Source organism: Oncorhynchus kisutch, linkage group LG23, assembly GCF_002021735.2.
Source record: "Oncorhynchus kisutch isolate 150728-3 linkage group LG23, Okis_V2, whole genome shotgun sequence".
Taxonomy (NCBI): Eukaryota; Metazoa; Chordata; class Actinopteri; order Salmoniformes; family Salmonidae; genus Oncorhynchus; species Oncorhynchus kisutch.
The window spans coordinates 9,950,895-9,959,027 of record NC_034196.2 but is presented as its reverse complement, the minus strand read 5'-3'; positions in this window follow the sequence as shown (position 1 = coordinate 9,959,027).

Here is an 8,133-nt window from a genome sequence, read left to right as displayed (position 1 = left end):
CGTTTGATAGAGTACACAGAACCTCCACAAACAATGTGTAAAAACAAGATTACATAACAGGCACATTTTACTACAATTTTACCACTCTTTCCCTCTACATACTTTTTTTGTCCAAGTGAACAATGTCGGAGCAAACTTTACAACTTGTTTTACCAGGGAGCTTGTTAAATATTATTGGAATACCCCAACATAGTATCACACCCATTAACCCAATACCCAACCACTGTATTCTCTCTACAAGAAAACACTGAGTACATAGTAGAGTGGTTCCTAAAACCCATAATGACATACCGTATGCCATACATGCATTTGTATAGCATTAACATGTTTGGGTAACAAGTCAGTCAGGCTGTCTCTAACCTGAAACCAGGTGACATTGAGATCATGAAGGCAGCAGGTATAGGGCCTGTGTTGTCGACAATTACAGCTGACTCACAATCTCTCCCAGTGTTATAAGTGAGGCATGACCTTAGATAATTGCGCTTGTTTTTCCTGCACCCACACATTTCTTATTATGTTAGTGGCGAAATAAATGAGTTTGTTTTAATGATAGTGTTGACTTAAAATTGGAGTGCTTTCAGCTCCACATGAGCTGGATTATCAGTTGGACTTCAGCCTGGTTTGATCTAATCCTTCACCCGTCAGTCTTAACAAACCATACTGCACTCAAACTGTCATCGTGTACTGTAAGACCATGAAACATGTCTCTAAACCGCCTGAGAAGTGAAAAAATACATGGTAGCAGCGTGTAGGTGTTATTACTAGTATACATGTTTTATCTTGTCAAATATAATAATATATGCCATTGAGAAGACGCTTTTATCTAAAGTGACTTACAGTCATGTGTGCACGCATTTTACGTACAGTGGCCCCAGGAATCAAACTCACAATCCTGTTGTTGCAACCACCATGCTCTACCAACTGAGCCATACAGGACTAATAACTGCTGCGCTTAGCAAGATGTCAGAATTCTGATTTAGTCATGTTCTTTTCACCCATCAACTTCTTTTGAATGAGTTGTGACAACGTTTCTTTCTCATAGCACCTTATACACCATGCTATATAGCAAAGAATCTTAGCATTACATGTAATGCTATGTTCCCATTTCCACAAGTTTCGTGGCCATATGAATGTAATCTCACAGTGCCCATGTGGTTTGAGGAAAGTGTAGAGTTGCCGTGCTAGTGCATAGCCAACTGTAGTAGAACTGTGTCCAAATGAATAGCTATACAACTGGGCCTCACCCTGAATGAGCTAGAATAATATGAATTATATACCCAGACTAAAGTAAACAATAGACCTAATACATAGCCTGAGAAACAGCCCAAACTAAACATATTACAAGTGTTTTTCTCACTTGAGTATAACCATTTTGGACATGAGAACAAACGTATTCATCACCCAAATCAAATTTTACAAACGTATTCATCAACTTCAATTAGAACAAGAATGTCTCAACAAGATTTTTCGGGATCCACCCTGAGCTCCCTCCCAGACAGGAAATGTAATGTCCTATTGCAGTCTATTTTCATACTGCATGGTGGTTAGTACTGTAAAAAGGTGGGCGAGATTTATTTCTCTCTGCTGGTAAGGTGGCAACAATATTCTTAAGAGTTGTTGCACTCCTAAATTCTGGTTAAAAGTGGTGTTCTGCTGAATCTACTGAACAAGATGCATACTGTTTAGGACATAAAGAAGAAGATTGGGTGTACGGTAAACTATCAACACTCTACAAAGGAGAAAATACAACTACTGTAACAATAACACGGACAGTTGAAGGTCAAATAAGTGTCTTTCTAATTTAAATATAAAGTCCGCAAATACATCCAAGCAATTGGCTGGTGAGGTGGGCTGTTGGTGGCGTGTCTGTCTGCAGATCAGTGGATCCATGGAATTACATCCTGGGTTCCAGGAAGTGAAGCATGCTGTAGAGGTAAAATAAGAGACAGGAAGAATGGCAGTCGAGTCACTGTGGAAACTGGGGGTGGAAACCATGAATATTGCAAACACCTCAACCAGCACCTATGTGGGATCAGAGAAAACAATGACCTAAGATCGACTACTTCAGACGAGTACAGTACTTTGGTGACCTTCACAATAACAGACCTCGCACTGGGAGGAGATTTCAGTTCAACATCTAGTTTTGATTTACATTTGGTTGGATTTGTCAACTAACGTGAATTCAACATGAAATCAACTAAATAATTCACCATGTCATTGGATTAAGGTAAAAGTTGGGTGAAAAAAAGACGAAATTCCCTCAGTATTCCACGTTGAATTTTTTGTTGTTGACATGACCTGGAAACAACATTGATTCAGCCAGTTTTTGCTGTTGTTTTTTCATGAAAATATTGTTATTTTTCTGTGAAGATTTACAGATTTCCTTGCAGAGGCCGAAGAACAACAAGATCCAACATTCTAGATACTTTCAGGTTCTAGGGTGTCTAGGCTATTAACACAATTTCTATTGTTTTTCTCCAATACAAAATCATTAATTGTATTGTTTTTCAAAGTACTTTTCAGTAGCTGTATGTTCTGTTCCGAGTATAAAAATACCATTTATATAGACAAATGTCTGAAAGTATTTGTTTTCTGGTGTCGGTTCTGTCCCATACAAAGTCAAATTGGCCCACATAGTTTCCTCAAGGCAAGAAGCACGGCTCCTCTGTTTTACACGGTTTCCACATGATTAATTGTATTATTCTTATTGTGCTTTCGGTTTATATTTCAACAGTAAAACCATTGGGTGTTTTACATTGTGACAACATCTGAGAGGGACACCAAACATATGAAGCTGGATTCCCATATACGGCACAATATATTTCTCTGGTTATTTACTTAAATAACTGTACATTGACTTTGTAGAATCATTTCGAGCAATGCATATGCTATACAACAGTTATGTGCCAATGTATGTGACAGGGCTTGTCCTCGAATCAGTACAGAGCGGGTATGCTGCTCATACTTGTTTCATTCAACTTCTTTATCCCCAGACATACTTTGACATGAAATGGTTTGGGATACACACTATATATGCAAAAGTATGTGGACGTCCCTCCAAATGAGTGGATTTGGCACAGAGCCCTGACCTCAACCCCATCGAACACCTTTGGGATGAATTGGAACGCTGACTACGAGCCAGGCCTAATCCCCCAACATCAGTGCCCGACCTCAATAACCCTCTGGTTTGTGGCTGAATGGAAGCAAGTCCCTGCATCAATGTTCCTGCATCAATGTTCCAACGTCTTGTGGAAAGCCTTCCCAGAAGAGTGGAGGCTGTTATAGCAGCAAAGAGGTGACCAACTCCATATTAATGCCCATGATTTTGGAATGGGATATTCGTCGAGCAGGTGTCCACATATTTTAGTCTAGGTTATGGCAAATAGCTCTATTTCAGACAAATTGCCTTTGACTTCATTCATACTCTCCCACTTGCAAAAATTAACTGAGGACGGACTTAGTGTAGAAATCTAAAGAGATGGTCCACGTTTGTTTATTTCTCCATGTCCTGTTCATTTTGAGTAGGGCTTTTGATTTGGTCATATAAACTCAGCACTAAAAGAAACGTCCCTTTTTCAGGACCCTGTCTTTCAAAGATAATTTGTAAAAATCCAAATAACTTCACAGATTTTCATTGTAAAGGGTTTAAACACTGTTTCCCATACTTCAATGAACCATAAACCATTAATGAATATGCACCTGTGGAACAGTCGTTAGGACATTAACTACTTACAGACGGTAGGCAATTAAGGTCACAGTTATGAAAACTTAGGACACTAAAAGAGGCCTTTCTACTGACTGAAAAACACCAAAAGAAAGATGCCCAGGGTTCCTGCTCATCTGCGTGAACGTGCCTTAGGCATGCTGCAAGGAGGCATGAGGACTGCAGATGTGGCCAATAAATTGCGATGTCCAGTACGGACAGTGTGAGACGCCTAAGACAGTGCTAAAGGGAGACAGGACGGACAGCTGATCGTCCTCGCAGTGGCAGACCACGTGTAACAACACCTGCACAGGATCGGTACATCCGAACATCACACCTGCGGGACAGGTACAGGATGGCAACAACAACTGCCCGAGTTACACCAGGAAAGCACCATCGCTCCATCAGTGCTCACACTGTCTGCAATATGCTGAGAGAGGCTGGACTGGGGGCTTGTAGGCCTGTTGTAAGGCAGGTCCTCACCAGACATGACCGGCAACAATGTCGTCTATGGGCAGAAACCCACCGTTGTTGGTCCAGACTGGCAAAAGTGTTCTTCTCTGACGAGTTGCGGTTTAGTCTCACCAGGGGTGATGGTTGGATTCGCATTTATCGTTGAAGGAATGATCGTTACACCGAGGCCTGTACTCTGGAGCGGGATCGATTTGGAGGTGGAGGGTAAGTCAGTCTGGGGCGGTGTGTCACAACATCATCGGACTGAGCTTGTCGTCATTGCAGGAAATCTCGACATGGTGCGTTACAGGGAAGGCATCCTCCTCCCGCATGTGGTACCCTTCCTGTAGGCTCATCCTAACATGACCCTCCATCATGACATTGCCACCAGCCATACTGCTTGTTCTGTGTGTGATTTCCTGCAAGACAGGAATGTCAGTATTCTGCCATGGCCAGCGAAGAGCCCGGATCTCAATCCCATTGAGTATTTAATGCAGCTGGTGGCCACACCAGATACTGACTGTTACTTTTGATTTTGACCCCCCCTTTGTTCAGGGACGCATTATTCCATTTTTGTTAGTCACATGTCTATGGAACTTGCCCAGTTTATGTCTCAGTTGTGGAATCTTGTTCTGTTCATACAAATATTTACACGTTAAGTTTGCTGAAAATTAACGCAGTTGACAGTGAGAGGGCGTTTCTTTTTTTGCTGAGTTTAGCTTGCAGTATGTTACATTTTTTACCATTTATAAAATAGATGATTTATTAACTTTCTTTTGGTGCAGTCCCACAGACTAGTTCGTCACAACTACAGTAACATGAAAGTTATGTCAAGTAACGTCACGACTTCCGCCAAAATCGGCCCCTCTCCTTGTTCGAGCGGTGTTCGGCGATCGACGTCACCGATCTTCTAGCCATCACTGATCCATTTTTCATTTTCCATTGGTTTAGTCTTGTCTTCCATCACACCTGGTTCCAATCCCATCAATTACATGTTGTGTATTTAACCTTCTATTTCCCCTCATGTCCTTGTCGGTGATGGTTTGATTGTATGTTTATGCAAGTTATGTGTTGGTGTGCGACGGGTTTTGTACCCACTTTGATTATTTTATGTATTTTGGTTTTTGGAGTTTCATTAACTTTTATTAAACGACTTCGTTTATACCAAGTTCGTTCTCCTGCGCCTGACTTCCCTGCCAGCAACACGCACCCATTACAAGTAATATGATCTCCTGTCTTTCAGTATGTCACACTGACTGTACATGTATGAATTTGTGAAAACTCCACCACCCAAACACTTATATAAACCTATGGGGGTTTATGGAGACATTATGAAGACATTATGCGGTTAACACAGGCTGATGTATAGTAACACACACACACACTGTTAATGACTGCATTGAAAATGGGGTTGTCTGGGAGAGTTCTTGTCGTAGTGGATATTCAACTCCCTTCCACCACTTGGCCGCCTGTACCGGGTTCAGTAGCATTCTATTTGGATAGTCCATCTATAGATGCTCTACAGACTATCTACTGACTATCATTTTCAATTTACTTACCCTAACCTTAATCCTTATCCTAACCCAAACCTTAACCCTTAACCTAACCCTAAACGTAATCTTTACCCTAACCCTAACGCTAACCTTCACCCTTATTCTAAACCTTATCCCCAACCTTAGCAAGCAGTTGCTTATCAACAGATTCTTGATAGTCCATCTGTAGATGCTCTGCATACTATCTGGACTATCCAAATCTAGTCGGACCCTTGGTTCTTTCACTGTGTGATAGTTAAGATAATACCACATTTACAGGCTTTGGGTCAACAGCAGGAAATTCCTCACTGTGAATCAGCCTGATAGAGACCACATCTGATCTCAGCTTACTATTAACACTCTTGTATATTTTTTTACGATAACAAAAGTTGATGGCTTAATTAAATATTCCAGTTAAACACTACACAATCTGCAAAGACTTTAAAGAATATTTCCAAACTAAATGACCACAGAGCGGGATGGCCCGGGCCTAAGATGCATTTAACGACGTTGCTGCATGTCATTGAACACGGGTTCCACTTTAACGAATGACATCAGCTTCATAAACTAATGCTGTGCATTATGGCTCACTTTCCCTGATTTCAGCTTTGCTTTAAGGCAGCCAAACCTGCCAGCTCTGCATTGACCAGACTAGGATTACAGTAAGGTCCTCAACAGGCTCTATGGAGATCGTAAAAGTGGTTCTCCTAATTCTACTGCAGACTTTCCACAATGCAAAGTATATCAAGAATACGGGCCCTGTGATCCAGTGATGTGATATCCACATTGATAATGAATGGTGTGTTTCATGCCTGGTCTGGGACTGGTCCAAACACACTTTCTTTCTTTCTTTCTTCCTTTCTTCCTTTCTTTCCTTCTTTCCTTCTTTCTTTCTTTCTTTCTTTCTTTCTTTCTTTCTTTCTTTCTTTCTTTCTTTCTTTCTTTCTTTCTTTCTTTCTTTCTTTCTTTCTTTCTTTCTTTCTTTCTTTCTTTCTTTCTTTCTTTCTTTCTTTCTTTCTTTCTTTCTTTCTTTCTTTCTTTCTTTCTTCCTTTATTTCTTACTTCCTTTCTTTCTTTCTTTCTTTCTTTCTTTCTTTCTCTCTCTCTCTCTCTCTCTCTCTCTCTCTCTCTTTCTCTCTCTCTCTCTCTCTCTCTCTCTCTCTCTCTCTCTCTCTCTCTCTCTCTCTCTCTCTCACACACACACAGACACAGATTTTTCTATACTGTGTAGTAAATCAGATAATGATTGGCCTCGGGTGTCACGTAATGGGGAAGTTTTAAAATGCTCATGTCATTATTTGTGGTGTTGGTTGGGATCACTTCATTTGAATGGCATTGTTTGTTGATACGAACGTTGAAGTACACGCTCCAGGGACTGTAGGTGTTGGGGTAATGATTGACTGGGAAAAAGTGTCTCATCTTGGGGTGGGGTTAGAGGTGTCTTGGTGTTCAGCTCCTGGTGAACCACTGGTTGATTTGACAGCCCGGGTATATCAGACATCTCAGTGAGAATTCCAGACACAACCTGAAGAAGATGGAACTGTTGTGACTTGACATCAAACCAGATGAAAATGTAGCAAATGCAACATGTTTCAACTTGACGCGTCCACTCTCAAGCTTTCCAGACATCTGTCTGGGAGTTTCACTGTACATGTCTGATGTTGTGTCTTGTCTTCCTTTTTACAACATTTAGTTATACACGAATACACCCTAAATCATTCCACTTAACACCAAAGCCACTGGAGGCTATTTTGTTATGATCATACCATAGGAAATCAAGCTATAATGGATTACATTCAAAGTACCAAAGCAGACTCAATGTAGCAATGCATACTCCAGTGAGTACGTCAGACACCTGTCAAACACTAACACAGGAATCCTGACAAGTTAATTGCAGGGTTAGGAGAGATAGTTTGACAAAGAAACCAGTCAGGGGTGCTACCTTAGTCTCATACATACTACTTTAGTGGGTCATATTTCAATGCTCTCTAACTTTTATGAGAAGTAATCATATTCTAGAATTCAGAGAATGCATACTGTGGGTGTCTGGAAGTTCTCTTCCTCAATGTGCACAAGGATTACTCCATATCCTTGCACTCTCCATACAATGTATATTTTCTATCAAATATAAAGCAACATGTAAAGTGTTGGTGCCATGTTTCATGAGCTGAAATAAAAGTAATTTGTTTACATCCCGGTTAGTGAGCATTTCTCCTTTGCCAAGATAATCCATCCACCTGACAGATGTGGCATATCAAGAAGCTGATTAAACAGCATGATCATTACACATGTGCACCTTGTGCTGGGAACAATAAAAAGCCACTCTAAAATGTGCAGTTTTGTCACACAACACAATGCAAAAGATGTCTCAAGGTTTGAGGGAGCGTGCAATTGGCATGCTGACTGCAGGAATGTCCACCAGACCTCCACATCCGGCTTCTTCAC